We start from the raw sequence: 17367 nt of genomic DNA on the forward strand, positions 1-17367 counted from the left end.
TTTTATAAACATTTCACACAAAAAATCATATTTGACAATATCTAAGCGCACTCACCTCACTACCACCAACACACGATGTCACACCTCACAGGACCGACGAGCTCACCTCCTCATGCCTGAGTAGTTCCCCCTTTTGTAGTTTGGTTTTTCCCAACCTATTCCTGCTACTCTCTCCACATGGAGCTCAACTATGTAGTCGAAGCACAGAACCACATGATCACTAGCTCCCAGGGGCCTTTCATACATGATACCCTCGATGTCCGAACTACTCATGGTGAATACAAGGTCCAACCTGGCTGGTTCATCCTCTCCTCTCTCTCTGGTAGTGTCTCTAACATGTTGATGCATGAGGTTCTCCAGTACCACATCCATCATCTTGGCTCTCCATGTTTCGGGACCCCCATGGGGCTCCAGGTTTTCCCAGTCAATCTCCTTGTGATTGAAATCACCCATAACTAGTAACTTTGCTCCCCCTATGTGTGCTCTCCTGGCCACCTCGGCTAGCGTGTCGATCATTGCTCTGTTGCTCTCATTGTATTCTTCTCTTGGCCTCCTGCAGTTCTGTGGTGGGTTGTACATTACTGCAATTATCACCTTATGTCCCTCAGACTGGATTGTTCCTACTAAGTAGTCCCTTTCGCCCATGCCATCCATTCCTTCCCTTTTCTCAAAACCCCACTGGTTTTTAATGAGCAGTGCAACTCCTCCTCCCCCTCTCCTCCCTCTGTCTTTCCTGAGGATTTGATATCCAGATGGATAGATTGAATCTGTTATTATTCTGGTGAGTTTTGTTTCTGTGAGTGCTATTATGTCTGGGGATGTCTCTTTGATTCTTTCGTGCCACTCCTCATACTTGTTTGTTATTCCATCTGCATTTGTATACCACACCTTCAACTTCTTTTCTAAGACTGTGGTCTGGGAAGTATATTGGGGTTGGGGAAGTGGGAGACCTGGTAAGGAACTATGGGTTGTTGCTGTGGGGGTGGAGTTTGTAATGTAGTGGGTGGGGGCATTGGATGTGGCATGGGTGTTTTGATTTAGAGTGTTTGGTTGCACTGGGGTTGACCTGGTTAGGAGGCTTCTATAGGAAGTTGTGAGGGAGGCTGTATTTGATCTTCTTCCTGGGTCTGGGATCTCCTGTCTGTCTTCTCCATCCCCTCTCTTTCCTCCTTTCGCCTTTGTACCATCTCTCTCAGTTTCTTCCTTTCTTCTTGTGTTCTGTCGCGGTTGAGATACACCTTCCTGTATGCCGTCATGTCCCTTAATCGTGCTTTCTCCTGCAGGATCCTGGTCCGAGTCGCTTCTGCCTTGAAGGTCACTTTCACTGGCCGGGTTCTTTTTTTTACAAACCCCCCTATTCTCCGAAAATTTTCCAGCTGGGTCATATCGTCTTCTCCTACTGCTTTCATGATGCTTTCAATTGCTTTTTTTCCCCTTGTTTTCTTGCTTCATATGTTTCCCCTTCGACTTCCTGGAGCCCATACACAAAGACTGACCTCAGCCTTTCATTCTCCCACTGCATATCCCTGTGTATCCCCTCATTTAATTTGGTTTCCTCCACTGCAGCTTTCCTTTCATCAGTTTCACTGGCTAATGTACTTGGGCTCAGTGGCCTGTCATTTTCCCTTCTCGGCTTTCCTTGGGCTCTGTTGTTGTCTGTTAGGGCCTCCACATAAAGCTTAGCTCTTTCATTTGCTACAGTCTCCTCTGATAGAGCATCTCCATGCAGTTGTGCCCCTTCTTTCCCTACAGTCCCCTTATTTGTGGCTGAGGTAGCAGTCTCTGTTGTCAATCCCAAAATGTTCTTTAGTTCTTTAGGCTGTTTCAGATTTTTCAATTCCTCTTCTAAACTCTGTATCCTAGCTTCTGCTGCTTTGACATGCATCTCCCACTTCCTGCTTTCCATATCTATCCTCTCTTCCATTCTCATGCTAAGTTCTTCTCGTTTCTTTTCCCATTCATGATCCCTTTTTATGAGCTCTGCTGCCCAATCTTCCTTTGCATTTTCCTCCTCCTGTCCCTTGGTTTTTCTTGTTGCTCTCTGGCAACCCATTTTTGTTTTATCCTGATTGCCTCAGAGTGGGAAACCTATGTAGTTCTGTATGTTAGGTTAGTAGTGTGTATGTCAGAGTGTGGGGGGGGGAGTACTGGAGGAACTGTGGCTATGTGGGAGCTGAGTGGGGAGGGGTGGGGAGGGTTTAGGGTGAACGGGGGAGGGGAGGGTGATCGAGGGAGGGGAGGGATCAGGGGAAGTAGTGAGATGTCGGTGGTGAGGGGGGAGTGTATGTGTGTCTGGATATGTGTGTGTGTGTGTGTGTGTGTGTTGTGTGTGTGTGTGTTGTGTGTGTGTGTGTTTGTGTGTGTGTGTGTGTGTGTGTGTGTGTGTGTGTGTGTGTGTGCATGTGTTGTGTGTGTGTGTGTGTGTGTGTGTGTGTGTGTGTGTGTGTGTGTGTGTAATTTTGTGTGTAATTGTGTGTGGAATTGTGTGTGGAATTATGTGTGGGTTTATTATGTACTGAAAGGTAGGTGGCTTGTGCATTTAAGGTAAGTCTCAGTGGTCCTTGGCTGCCCACACCTTCTTGTGACCTGACCCCCAACCTCCTGGGACTTACCGGCACTTACTTACAGTGTGTGTGTGTGTGTGTGTGTGTGTGTGTGTGTGTATGTGGGTGTGTGTGTGTGTGTGTGTGTGTGTGTGTGTGTGTGTGTGTGTGTGTGTGTGTGTGTGTGTGTGTGTTTGTGTATGTGTGTGTATATATATGTGTGTGTGTGTGTGTGTGTGTGTGTGTGTGTGTGTGTGTGTGTGTGTGTGTGTAATTATGTGTCAAATTGTGTGTGGGTTTATTATGTGTCTGAAAAGTAGGTGGCTTGTGCTTGGAGTGTAATATAGATTCTCAGTTGTCGCTTGTGTCCACAACCTCTTGTGACCTGACTCCAACCCTTACAGTGTTGCCTATGCTCGACCTGCTTAGAGTGAGTTAATCGCCTTGTTCAATTGATTACCATTTGCTAAACCTTATTGAATACTTGAGTGCCTATTCTTTATCATGCTATGAGAGTTAGACCATTCACATTCAGCTTGGCGGTTAATTGGAACCTGAACACCACACCCAAACAACCACTCATAGGTGATACAGTACTTGTAGTGCAGCTGTAGCACTGTAGATTGTCCAGGTCGATGTGACGTCCTTGCGTAGTTCCAGCTCGATGTACGTCCTGGCGTAGATCCACCTCAATTTCTTCTCGTTAATAATGTACCCTATTCACTGTATTTCTTTCACTGGTCACACGATTGTTTCACTTTATTTCCTTTCTTGGGTGACACTTGGCAACGCCGCCTTACACACTAGCCTGCGCCACAACGCTTTTATTTTCCAGATCACTTACAAAATTGTGGCTCTCCCCACACTTGTGTGGCTCAGGCAATTAAAAAAAACACTTCTAGGATTGTTCACTACCCTGACACACTTAGCAACCCTTGCAGAACACTTAGGTAGCCCTCAAAAACACTTAAATTCCCGGAGCACCGACGGCGTGACTAGCGCGCTCGTGTGCACATGTCCGTGCGTGCGCCCTGGTGTGTGTATGTGTGTGCGCGCGTGCTAGTGTGGGTGTATGAACCACTTAATATTTGTATTTATAACTCATTACAATTGTGACCAGGTGTGGACGTATCAGTGGTTCATTACTTTGTAATTTGTTCATGACTTGAACTTGAACGTGTGTGTGTGTGTGTGTGTGTGTGTGTGTGTGTGTGTGTGTGTGTGTGTGTGTGTGTATGTGTGCATGTGTGTGTGTGTGTGTGTGTGTGTGGGCTAGGTGGTCATAGAATTTTGTGAATATCTTGGTTACAGTGATTTTAGTGGATTTGAGATGGGTGTTAGTCTGTTATGTTGATCTTAGTTTATGGTGATTTTGTTGGTGTTTTGACTGTATTCAGTGGTGTTTTAGTAGTATTCAGTGGTGTATTTGGGAGTACTCAAAATGATATTTTGGAAGTGTTTCAGTGTTGTTTGGAAATGTTCAAAGGTATTTTTGTGAGTATTCAAATGACTTATGAGAGTGTTTTGAAGGTGTTCAAAGTAAAGTGAGGTGTGTGTGCGTATTAACTTCGTAATATGTAAAATTGTGACTAGTGAATTAATCAAAAAGTGGTTATAAGTGTTGTGATGACTTTTTCTGATGAAATAGTTAAAACGAGAAAAATGTCTAGACTTGTGTTGTATTTTGTAAAGAAATTGTGGATTTTTGTGGGTATTAACTAAAAAAATGTGAAATTATTTGTTATCCTGGGTTAAGAGTGAAAATGTTTTCCCTATGTTGTATATGAAATGCATTGGTTGTATAATAAATAGTGTTCTCCTGCATTTTAAGTTAATGTCTGCTCGACAAGATTCAGCCTGTGTGTGCGGTCATCACGTGACTTCACTGACATAGGGGGAAGTCGACAAGATTCAACCTGTATGTGTGAGGTCATCACATGACGTCACTGACCGCCGAGTAAACACAGGTGGGGTGACGTCACACTTGTTTAGGCCTGTAGTAAGAGAAAGTACCATGCCCCATAGGAGGAGTTCATTTGAATGCTTACCCTGAGAGGGGGGAATCCAAAAACTTGATCCGAGGAGATAGAGTCTTTGTATTATCGAGAAAAACTTTGACCCAAGGAGATGGAGTCTTTGTATTATCGAGAAAAACTTGATCCGAGGAGATGGAGGTCTTGTATTATCGAGAAAAACTTTGATCCAAGGAGATGGAGGAGAAATACTTGGGATGGGGTTGAAAGTGGGAGGGGGAAACCTTAAAAAGTTGATCCGAGGAGATGGAGTCTTGGTATTGTTGATATCGAGAAAAACTTGATCCGAGGAGATGGAGGAGAAATTTTGTGGGTGGAAGGAGGGGTACCCAAAAACTTGATCCACGGAGATGGAGTCTTGGTATTGTTGATATCTAGAAAAAACTTTGATCCAAGGAGATGGAGTCTTTGTATTATCGAGAAAAACTTGATCCAAGGAGATGGAGACTTTGATTTCGAGAAAAAATTGATCCGAGGAAGTAGAGTCTTTGTATTATCGAGAAAACCTTGATCCAAGGAGATGGAGTCTTTGTATTATCGAGAAAAACTTGATCCAAGGAGATGGGGGGTGAAAGTGGGAGGGGGAACCTCAAAAATTTGGTCCGAGGAGATGGAGTCTTTGTATTATCGAGAAAAAAAAATTGGGGTGAAAGTGGGAGTTCATTTTGAATGCTTATACCCAGAGGGGGGAATCCAAAACACTTGATCCGAGGAGATGGAGGAGAAATACTTGGACATAGAGGGTAGAAGTGGATGGTGGGGGAAATCTTTGTATTATTGATATCGAGAAAAACTTGATCCGAGGAGATGGAGTCTTTGTATTATCGAGAAAAAAAAATTGGGGTGGGGGTGAACGTGGGGGGAACCTCAAAAAATTGATCCGAGGAGAGCACAAGAAAATGAAATTCAAAAAAAAATTCGAAAAAAATCTGAAAAAAATTTGGGGCACGGAGGCGATCCGGACAATGCTGCAGAAGGTGCAGCAGAAGGCGCAGGCAGGCGCGACGGGCGGGCGCGAGGGGCGCGGGGGGCGCGGGTGGGGGCGCGGGTGGGGGGAGTGGGTGGGGGGCGCGGGGGGCGCGGGTGGGGGGTCGTGGGGGCGCGGGGGCGCGGGGGCGCGGGGGCGCGGGGGCGCGGGGGCGCGGGGGCGCGGGGGCGCGGGGGCGCGGGGGCGCGGGTGGGGGTCGTGGATGGGGGGTTGAGGGTAGGGGGTTGAGGGTGAGGTGGTCTTGAGGGTTAGGTGGTCTCGAGGGTGAGGTGGTCTCGAGGGCGAGGTTAAGGTCATTAGCATATAGGTGTGAAAAGGAGCCACCCAGGAAAAGGAGCAACTCAGCCGCAGCCCTTTTCAGGAGGAAGCCACTCTGCCGCAGAGACCGTTCAGGAAAAGGAAGCCACTCTGCCGCAGGAGCCACTGAGCCGCCTTCATCACTACTTATATATATATATATATATATATATATATATATATATATATATATATATATATATATATATATATATGTATATATATATATATATATATATATATATATATATATATATATATATATATATATATATATATATATATATATATATATATATATATATGTCGTGCCGAATAGTTAAAACTGGTCAATTAGCAAGAACTCATTTAAAATTAAGTCCTTTCTAAAATTTTCTCTGATACATTTAAGGATATATTTTTTTCATTAATGTTGATGACAAATTTTTTAATTTTGCACCAAAAGAATCTTAGAAAACTTACCTAACCTTATTATAACAAGTGTAATTTATTTTAGCCTAACCCAACTAAATATATTTTAGAAAAGTTTACAATAATTTAATAATAAACAAACACAGTTAAATATATTTTTTTCGTTAGGTTCAGAATGATTTTGGGGAAATTATTCCATACACAAATTTTCGCTTGTCCTATATGGCAAGAAGAGCGTTGCTATTTAAGCCAAGATCGCAAGTTCTGCCTATTCGGCACGATATATATATATATATATATATATATATATATATATATATATATATATATATATATATATATATATATATATATATATATATAAATATATATTCACATTTTGCTCCCAGGTTTCTCTATCACATCACCATAAGTATGGCAATCGACAGTGTTATCTGGATTTTATCTTTAAATGAGCTGATTGATCTTTATCATCGTCAGCTTCTCTACTCGTCTCACAGTCTGTACTTTCAAGAGTGTTCTGAAACTAGTGAACGCCTCTTAATCCACTAAATTGTATCTGCCCTTCTTTTTTTTTATTCCCAGAGCTGAATGACCCTAACGGGCTTAGCTCTTCGCTATCATACAAGGTATACAGGCCAAGCTGACACCAGTGACATACTGCTGTATAGAAAGCCGCTTGTTAAGCTGAGCATTTCGCGTAAATTAGGTCAGTTTTGTCCCAGGATGCGACCCACACCTGTCGACTAACACCCAGGTACCCATTTTACTGATGGGGAACATATACAACCGGTATAAAGAAACACGCCCAAAGTTTCTACCCTCGTTGGGAGTCGAACCCCGATCCTCGCCATGTGAAACAAGAGCTTTAGCCACCAGGCCAGAGGACACCTCTCGCTGTTTATTTAGGGCGTGACTGACCTACAACATGAGGGAAAAACCGCTCATCTTATCTTAGTTGTGATACATTTTGTCTCAGATGCGAATTGTAAACATAGAAAAATATAAAAGAAGATATGTTAACATCAAATAATATTGTGTAAGTATAATGAAGGAATGTTGACAATTTAAGGCTCTTGACAGAAATATTTTTGACAGAATTTGATACATCAGAGGAAGATATGGGCAGCTTGATAGTACAGGAGAGCAAGGCAAGGTTAAAACATGCAGTGTGACTGTGTATGGTATCCCAGACACACACACACACACACACACACACACACACACACACACACACACACACACACACACACACACACATACACACATAGCAGTAAGTGAGGGGATAGGGTGTAGGTAGAGAAGATGACAGATCCCACTCAGAGGCATGACCAAGCCACCAAGAGTTGCAGGAAAAAATAAGGGAGACAATAGCTATGTACAAATGGGACCCAGAGATACAGAGGGAAAGACAATGGAAGGAGAAGAGGGAGAGATCAGTATTTATTCATGGGCTTCTGGATAGCGAAGGGAGAACACACATTGAAAGACTAGATAAAGAAAAACAAGAGATTGAAAACATCATCAAAAAAATAGGTGGGGAGGACATGACTGAGATAATAAATTATCAGAGAATACAGGGGTACTCGAAGGGGAGAAATAATCGGCCGGCCAAACTGATTTTCAAGACAGATACAGAGCAGAACAGGATCCTGCAAGAAAAACTATGGCTGAAGGAATCATCAACCTACAAAAGGGTGTTTCTAGACCGTGACAGAACGACAGCAGAAACGAAAGGGGCTAAAAGAGAGACAAGGATAGTCATCAGAGGACAACCAGAGCCAGGTAGAGCAACAAGCACAAACACACACAGAACCACCTTCAGAACCCCACAGCCAAACACACTATCCCAACACAAACCATAACCCACATTCACAGCCCCCACTCCACACTATGAAGTAGAATCCCACAGTACCCTGCCAGGACCCCATCCCCAACCTCCTGGTGCACCAATGCTGATGGAATAACAAATAAGTGTGGGGAGTGGCATGAAAGAATCAAAGAGGCATCACCACACAGCATAGCTCATACAGAAACCAAGCTCACAGGAATGATAATAGTTGCCATCTCTCCAACTGTATGTGAGATCCTGAGGAAAGACAGAGGGAACAGAGGGGGTGGAGGAGTGGCACAGCTCATCAAAGCCAATGGGATTTTGAGGAGCTGGAGAGAGGAGACAGAGGAGAAACAAGAGACTACATAAGAGGAACACTTCAGTCTGGAGGTCCCAAGGTGGTAATTGCAGTGATGTATAACCCACCACAGAATAACAAGAGGCCAAGACAATAATATGATGAGAGTAACAAAGCAATGGCTGACACATGGGCTGAAGTGGCCAGAAGAGCCCATATGGGCAGAGCAAACCTACTGGTTGTGTGTGACTTCAACCATAAACAAGTAGACTGGGGAAACCTAGAGCCACTAGAGGGCCCAGAAATGTGGAGGGCTAAGATGTTGGTGGTACTGGAAAAACCTCATGCATCAACACATTAGGGACACTGCCAGAGAGAGAGAAGAAAAACCAGCAAGACTGGACCTATTATTCACCGTAAATAGTGCAGATATTGAGGACATCACATATGAAATTCCTCTCAGAGGTAATGATCATGTGGTTCTGAGCTTCAAATACATAATAGAGTTACTATTGGAGAACGAAGCAGGAAGGGCAGAGTGTAAGAAGCCAAACTAAGGGAGAGGGGATTACACAGGCTTGAGGAACTTCCTGCACGAGGTTCAGTGGGACAGAGAACTGGCAGGGAAATCAGTAAATGAAATGATGGAATATGTGACAACAATATGCAAGGCAGCAGAGGAGAGGTTTGTAGCCAAGGGCAATAGAAATAATGAGAAGGCCAGAACAAGCCCATGGTTCACCAGAGGTGTAGAGAGGCCAAAATTAAATGTGCTAGAGAATAGAAGAAGTATAGGAAGCAAAGAACCCAGAAGAATAGGGAGAGTAGTCGAAGAGCCAGAAATGAATATGCACATGTCAGGAGGGAGGCCCAACGACAATATAAAAATGACATAGTAGAGAAACCCAAGTCCAACTCAGAGTTGTTGTACAGTCACATCAGGAAGAAAACAACAGTCAAGAACCAAGTAATCAGGCTAAGGAAAGAAGGAGGCGAGATCACAAGAAATTACCGAGATGTATGTGAGGAGCTCAACATGAGATTTAAAGAAGTATTCACAGTGGAGACAGAAAGGACTCCTGAAACACGGAGGGGTGGGGTATAACACCATGTGCTAGACACAATACATATAACCAAGGAAGAGATGAGGTGGCTGCTAAGTGAACTAAATACCTCAAAGGTGATGGGGCTGGATAACATCTCTAGGTGGGTCCTGAGAGAGGGAGCAGAGGTGCTCTGTGTACCATTAACAAAAATCTTCAACACATCTATTGAAACAGGGGAGTTCCCTGAGGTATGGAAGACAACTAATGTAGTCCCAATTTTAAAAAGGAGACAGACACGAAGTTTTAAACTACAGACCAGTGTCACTGACATGCATTGTATGCAAAGTCATGTAGAAGATTATCAGAAGAGTGGTGGAGCATCTAGCAAGAAATGAGCTTATCAACGACAACCAACACAGACTCAGGGACGGGAAATCCTGTGTCACAAACCTACCGGAGTTCTTTGACAGGAGAGAGATGGTAGATTGCATTTTCTTGTACTGTAAGAAAGCTTTTGACACAGTTTCATACAACAGATTACTGCAACAGCTGGAGGACCAGGCAGGTATAATAGGGAAGGCACTGCAATGGATCAGAGAACACTTGACAGGAAGGCAGCAACGAGTCATGGTACGTGACGAGGTGTCGGAGTGGGCGCCTGTGACGAGCGGAGTTCCACAGGGGTCAGTCCTAGGGCCGGTGCTGTTTCTGGTATATGTGAATGATATGACGTAAGGAGTAGACTCAGAAGTGTTTCTGTTTGCACACGATGTGAAGTTAATGAGGAGAATTCAAACGGAAGAGGACCAGGCAGGGCTACAAAAGATCTGGACAGGCTGCAGGCCTGGTCCAGAAACTGGCTTCTGGAGTTCAGCCCCACCAAATGCATAGTCATGAAGACTGGGGAAGGGCAAAGAAGACCGCAGATGGAGTGCAGTCTAGGGGGCCAGAGACTACAAACCTCACTCAAGGAAAAGGATTTTGGGGAGAGTATAATACCGAGCACATCTCTTTAGGCGCCCATGAACCAAATAACCGCGGCAGCATACTGGCGCGAAGCAAACCTATGAATATCATTCGGGCATCTCAATAAAGAATCGTTCAGGAACCTGTACACCGTGTACTTTAGGCCCGTATTGGAGTATGCAGCATCAGTTTGGAACCCACACCTAGCCAAGAACGTAAGGAAATTAGAAAAAGTGCAAAAGTTTGCAACGAAACTAATCCCGGAGCTAAAGGGCGTGTCCTACGAGGAGAGGTTAAGGTAAATCGACCTGACGACACTGGAGGACAGGAGAGATAGGGGGGATATGATAATGGCATATAAAAACTTAGAGGAATCGACAATGTGGACAGACACAGGATGTTCCAGAGATGGAACACAGCAACAAGGGGTCACAATTGGAAGCTGAAACTCAGATGAATCGCAGGGTTGTTAGGAAGTATTTCTTTAGTCGCAGAGTTGTCAGGAAGTGGAATAGTCTGGAAAGTGATGTAGTGGAAGCAGGATCCATGCATAGCTTTAAGATGAGGTATGATAAAGCTTATGGAGCAGTGAGAGTGACCTAGTAGCGACCAGTGAAGAGGCGGGGCCAGGAACTGTGAATCGACCTCTGCAACCACAACTAGGTGAGTACACACTCGGTCACAGTCACCCTTAATTCTCCAACAGTTTTCCTCAACAACAACAACAACAAAATCTTAATCCAGTTTCTATTCTCGGCGTTCCTCTCCTTTGTGTCCAGTGATGAAATCCAAACCTGTTTCCCACATGTTAGCGCTACACTAGAATAATTTTACCAAGCTCTTCCCACACTCGCCTCTTGCTAACACACCTCGTATCTCTAGCCCTCTGAGACTCGGTAACATTCTTCAGTCCCACCTGCAACCCGCCTCTCTCTGGCTACATTGTAGCCACAATGTCTGTAAACATAGGATCGCATTAAGGATAAATTCTTGTAACAAATAAACTAAGATGAGGATTGAACGCATTCTCGAGCGTTCTACTTACCCAAGGAATGTTTTCTTCGATTTTCCTGACGGTACTGGAGTTTACCTGGAGAGAGTTTCGGGGGTCAACGCCCCCGCGGCCCGGTCTGTGACCAGGCCTCCTGGTGGATCAGCTCCTGATCAACCAGGCTGTTGCTGCTGGCTGCACGCAAACCAACGTACGAGCCACAGCCCGGCTGATCAGGAACTGACTTTAGGTGCTTGTCCAGTGCCAGCTTGAAGACTGCCAGGGGTCTGTTGGTAATCCCCCTTATGTGTGCTGGGAGGCAGTTGAACAGTCTCGGGCCCCTGACACTTATTGTATGGTCTCTTAACGTGCTAGTGACACCCCTGCTTTTCATTGGGGGGATGGTGCATCGTCTGCCAAGTCTTTTGCTTTCGTAGTGAGTGATTTTCGTGTGCAAGTTCGGTACTAATCCCTCTAGGATTTTCCAGGTGTATATAATCATGTATCTCTCCCTCCTGCGTTCCAGGGAATACAGATTTAGAAACCTCAAGCGCTCCCAGTAATTGAGGTGTTTTATCTCCGTTATGCGCGCCGTGAAAGTTCTCTGTACATTTTCTAGGTCGGCAATTTCACCTGCCTTGAAAGGTGCTGTTAGAGTGCAGCAATATTCCAGCCTAGATAGAACAAGTGACCTGAAGAGTGTCATCATGGGCTTGGCCTCCCTAGTTTTGAAGGTTCTCATTATCCATCCTGTCATTTTTCTAGCAGATGCGATTGATACAATGTTATGGTCCTTGAAGGTGAGATCCTCCGACATAATCACTCCCAGGTCTTTGACATTGGTGTTTCGCTCTATTTTGTGGCCAGAATTTGTTTTGTACTCTGATGAAGATTTAATTTCCTCATGTTTACCATATCTGAGTAATTGAAATTTCTCATCGTTGAACTTCATATTGTTTTCTGCAGCCCACTGAAAGATTTGGTTGATGTCCACCTGGAGCCTTGCAGTGTCTGCAATGGAAGACACTGTCATGCAGATTCGGGTGTCATCCGCAAAGGAAGACACGGTGCTGTGGCTGACATCCTTGTCTATGTCGGATATGAGGATGAGGAACAAGATGGGAGCTAGTACTGTGCCTTGTGGAACAGAGCTTTTCACCGTAGCTGCCTCGGACTTTACTCTGTTGACGACTACTCTCTGTGTTCTGTTAGTGAGGAAATTATAGATCCATCGACCGACTTTTCCTGTTATTCCTTTAGCGCGCATTTTGTGCGCTATTACGCCATGGTCACACTTGTCGAAGGCTTTTGCAAAGTCTGTATATATTACATCTGCATTCTTTTTGTCTTCTAGTGCATTTAGGACCTTGTCGTAGTGATCCAGTAGTTGAGACAGACAGGAGCGACCTGTTCTAAACCCATGTTGCCCTGGGTTGTGTAACTGATGGGTTTCTAGATGGGTGGTGATCTTGCTTCTTAGGACCCTTTCAAAGATTTTTATGATATGGGATGTTAGTGCTATTGGTCTGTAGTTCTTTGCTGTTGCTTTACTGCCCCCTTTGTGGAGTGGGGCTATGTCTGTTGTTTTTAGTAACTGAGGGACGACCCCCGTGTCCATGCTCCCTCTCCATAGGATGGAAAAGGCTCGTGATAGGGGCTTCTTGCAGTTCTTGATGAACACAGAGTTCCATGAGTCTGGCCCTGGGGCAGAGTGCATGGGCATGTCATTTATCGCCTGTTCGAAGTCATTTGGCGTCAGGATAACATCGGATAGGCTTGTGTTAATCAAATTTTGTGGCTCTCTCATAAAAAATTCATTTTGATCTTCGACTCTCAGTCTGGTTAGCGGCTTGCTAAAAACTGAGTCATATTGGGACTTGAGTAGCTCACTCATTTCCTTGCTGTCATCTGTGTAGGACCCATCTTGTTTAAGTAGGGGCCCAATACTGGACGTTGTTCTCGATTTTGATTTGGCATAGGAGAAGAAATACTTTGGGTTTCTTTCGATTTCATTTATAGCTTTTAGTTCTTCCCGCGATTCCTGACTCCTAAAGGATTCTTTTAGCTTAAGTTCGATGCTTGCTATTTCTCTGACCAGTGTCTCCCTGCGCATTTCAGATATATTGACCTCTTTTAGCCGCTCTGTTATTCTTTTCCGTCGCCTGTAAAGGGAGCGCCTGTCTCTTTCTATTTTACATCTACTCCTCCTTTTTCTTAGAGGAATAAGCCTTGTGCATACATCGAGTGCCACCGAGTTAATCTGTTCTAGGCATAAGTTTGGGTCTGTGTTGCTTAGTATATCTTCCCAGCTTATATCGGTTAGGACTTGGTTTACTTGGTCCCACTTTATGTTTTTGTTATTGAAGTTGAATTTGGTGAATGCTCCCTCGTGACTAGTCTCATTTTGTCGGTCTGGGGCTCCACGCATACATGTCTGAACCTCAATTATGTTGTGATCTGAGTATATTGTTTTTGATATGGTGACATTTCTTATCAGATCATCATTGTTAGTGAAGATGAGGTCTAGTGTATTCTCCAGTCTAGTAGGCTCTATTATTTGCTGGTTTAAATTGAATTTTGTGCAGAGATTTAAAAGCTCGTGTGAGTGTGAGTTTTCATCAGAGCTGCCTCCTGGTGTTATTACTGCAACAATATTATTTGCTATATTCCTCCATTTTAGGTGCCTTAAGTTGAAATCCCCCAGGAGCAAGATGTTGGGTGCAGGAGCTGGAAGATTTTCCAGACAGTGGTCAATTTTTAACAGCTGTTCCTGGAATTGCTGGGATGTTGCATCCGGAGGCTTGTAGACTACCACAATGGCTAGGTTTTGGTTCTCGACCTTTACTGCTAAAACTTCCACTACGTCATTTGAGGCATTAAGCAGTTCTGTGCAAACAAGTGACTCTGCAATGTACAGGCCAACCCCCCCCCTTTTGCCTGTTCACTCTGTCACATCTGTATAGGTTGTAACCTGGGATCCATATTTCGTTGTCCAAGTGATCCTTTATGTGGGTCTCAGTGAAAGCCGCGAACATTGCCTTTGCCTCTGCAAGCAGTCCACGGATGAAAGGTATTTTGTTGTTTGTTGCTGGCTTTAGACCCTGTATATTTGCAAAGAAGAATGTTATCGGACTGGTGGTATTGTTGGTACTGGGGGGGGATTTTTTTCCGGCATTAGTATCTGTATCTGTTGGTTTGGAGTGGAGGCCATCGACTGTGGTTCCACTCCAGGAATGACTGGATTTGGTGTACGATTTCTGCCATTTCCTGCCAGTTTTTTTTCCTTCCTGGCACTAAAAAACCTCTCCCTCTTGAGTGGCTGTGGCTACCCAGGTTTTCCCATGGCCTGGATGTTTTGTATCTTTTTGTCCCCTTTAGATGGTATGCCTGGCAATTTAAGTTATAGCACAGTCTTTCCTGTACTGAAGAGGTACACATTTCAGGGTGAAAAAGCTTACAGGAAGGGAGTTTGCATTTTCCTGTTGTCATATGGGCATGGCATTTTCTAGGGTGGTCATAGTTGCATGTCCCATCTGTTTTTCCAGATTTCCCATGCCAGCAGATACCAAGTGCATAGTATGTGCACAGGCTTGGTTTCCGCTTGCCTTGGGTTTCTGTGACTGTATTCCCTGTTGGTGCATGTTTCCCTGTCTTACTTCTATCCTCCCTAGCACCAACAATGGAGCTCCCACCAGTTGTTTTTGGTAATTTATCCTCACTATTGCTATTGGAGTCCTCTTGTTTGCTATTTCCTGCGGTATTTCTAGTTTGCAATATTGGTTTTATCTTATCTTTGACTACACTTGTTTCCCTACTATGGCTCCTGTCCCCTATGAGGTCATTTATATGTATTCCTTCCTGCGTATAATTCCCGACTACCTGGACAAAATCTCCAGCTTCACCATTACTGTCTCCCAGGACAGTATCTCCAGCTTCACCATTTCTGTCTCCCAGGACAGCACCTCCAGCTTCACCATTTCTGTCTCCCAGGACAGCACCTCCAGCTTTACTATTACTGTCTCCCAGGACATCACCTCCAGCCTTGCAGTTTGTGACTACATGGCCAGTATCAAGGGCAGTACCATTCAGCCCAGACTTTTTATGTTCCCATCTGTTGTAGAAAGCTTCCAGGTTTTCTATGAAAGCAGCTTTGATGTTGTCCTCTTTTAATACCCTTGTGATTTTAGTCCACAGATTTTCCTCATTTGGGCATACCCATAAACACTTCTCTGTTTTAATACTGCTTGTAGCTAGTTCTGGGATATCTGCACAAGGGGCGTGACACCAATTTCCACAAAAATGACAATTTATCCATGTGGAAGCCCGTTTGTTTGACTGACCACAGACTACACACAGCTTCATAATGATTTGAATGGTTGATTTACTGCAATTCTACTAGCAACCTCTTGAATATTATATTAATAACCTTAAATGAAGCTCTAGCTATTTGTATTTCTGTTTCTAACTCTTTTTGTATATTGGACAGCTTACCGTCACGTTCCTGATTTTTAATGTTTGTGTTTATAAGGGCGCCTACAAACCCATCCGTTTACAGTCTGCTTTATTGTCCAACGAAACTGTTTGAAACCAGTCCCGGGTTCGGACCAGTCAAGGGTTCGGACCAGTCAAGGGTTCGGACCAGTCGATCTGCTCTGATCAGTGGGTCACTTATTTAAAACATACTGGTCGGTGATTTGAGCTAACACATGAAGGATCTACTGGAAATTATCTACCCGAGTAATATGTGATTTGACTGATACAAAAGTACTGAAGGAATATTAAAATCAAAATGTGTACATCTCCTTGTGTCTTACCGCTGATAGGTTATTGTTATCTATCTTTGGGGGATCAAAATATGCTAGATTGGTTGTGCACATGCAGTCTTTAAATCTGTTTCGGCAGCTACACAACCCTTGAAAGGTATCCCCATAACGCATAAACGTTATGGGGATACCATGCAAGACTCATAGTAATTAATCCTCCGAACCCTCAAGAGATATTAGAAGCTGCAGGTAAGCTCTTTCAAGAGACCAGAAGCAGATCAGCACCTTCAAAACAAGGTCTCAGGAGTTTAGCGCAACACTCTCAAAAAATACGAAATTAGTAGCTTGACATTCTTAAGAGACCCAAGAACTAATCCGAACCTTCCTTTAAATAACATGTATTAGCAATGAGGGATTTAATCCAGTCATATAAGTCACTTTCATTTTTATCGTAAATACACACTCTAATAAAAAGCTTAATTTTCTTCTAAGAATGGATACACTTGTGCTGAAAGTTTGAAGCCAGTCAGAAGAGGCGTTCTAACGATATTGCTCAAAATCTGTTTGTCCTATTTTCATGCATAAAAGCGACAAATTTGCATCTGTGCAACAAAATAACAATTCGATTTTTCCTCCAACATGCACCAACGTTGAAAGTTTGAAGGTAATGAAAGTAAGTTGTCTCATGTTGCCACAGGGACTGGAGCCAAGGCTAACTGCACAATAAGATGCCACCCTGAATTAAATTATTAATTCTCGCAAGAGCTGGCTGTGCATTAATATTATTATTATTATTATTATTATTATTATTATTATTATTATTATTATTATTATTATTATTATCATCATTATTATTATTATCAGTAGTAGTAGTGGTAGTAGCAGTAGTAGTAGTGAATTCTGCGTATTCTTTGATAGTTAGGACAGTATGTTAAGATATCGTGAGCTGACAGAGTAACCTGGCAAAGATGTGATGAGTGTCTCCATGTGGCATCTGTGTGTGAGTCACGTGCGTGTCATAGTCGAGTTGCTGGTAAATATCCTGGCATCACTAGTAGAATATTTGTTTCTATATTGTTTGGGATGAAAGACAGTTCCAGATTTCGAAATGAGACAGGAATGTTTTTGCATTGTGACCGAGTCGCTGCTGAGAGTGAGGATATGCGAGAGGTTGGTGTCCAAACCTGCATAGAAAAT

Source organism: Cherax quadricarinatus, chromosome 20 (genome assembly GCF_038502225.1).
Source record: "Cherax quadricarinatus isolate ZL_2023a chromosome 20, ASM3850222v1, whole genome shotgun sequence".
NCBI lineage: Eukaryota > Metazoa > Arthropoda > Malacostraca > Decapoda > Parastacidae > Cherax > Cherax quadricarinatus.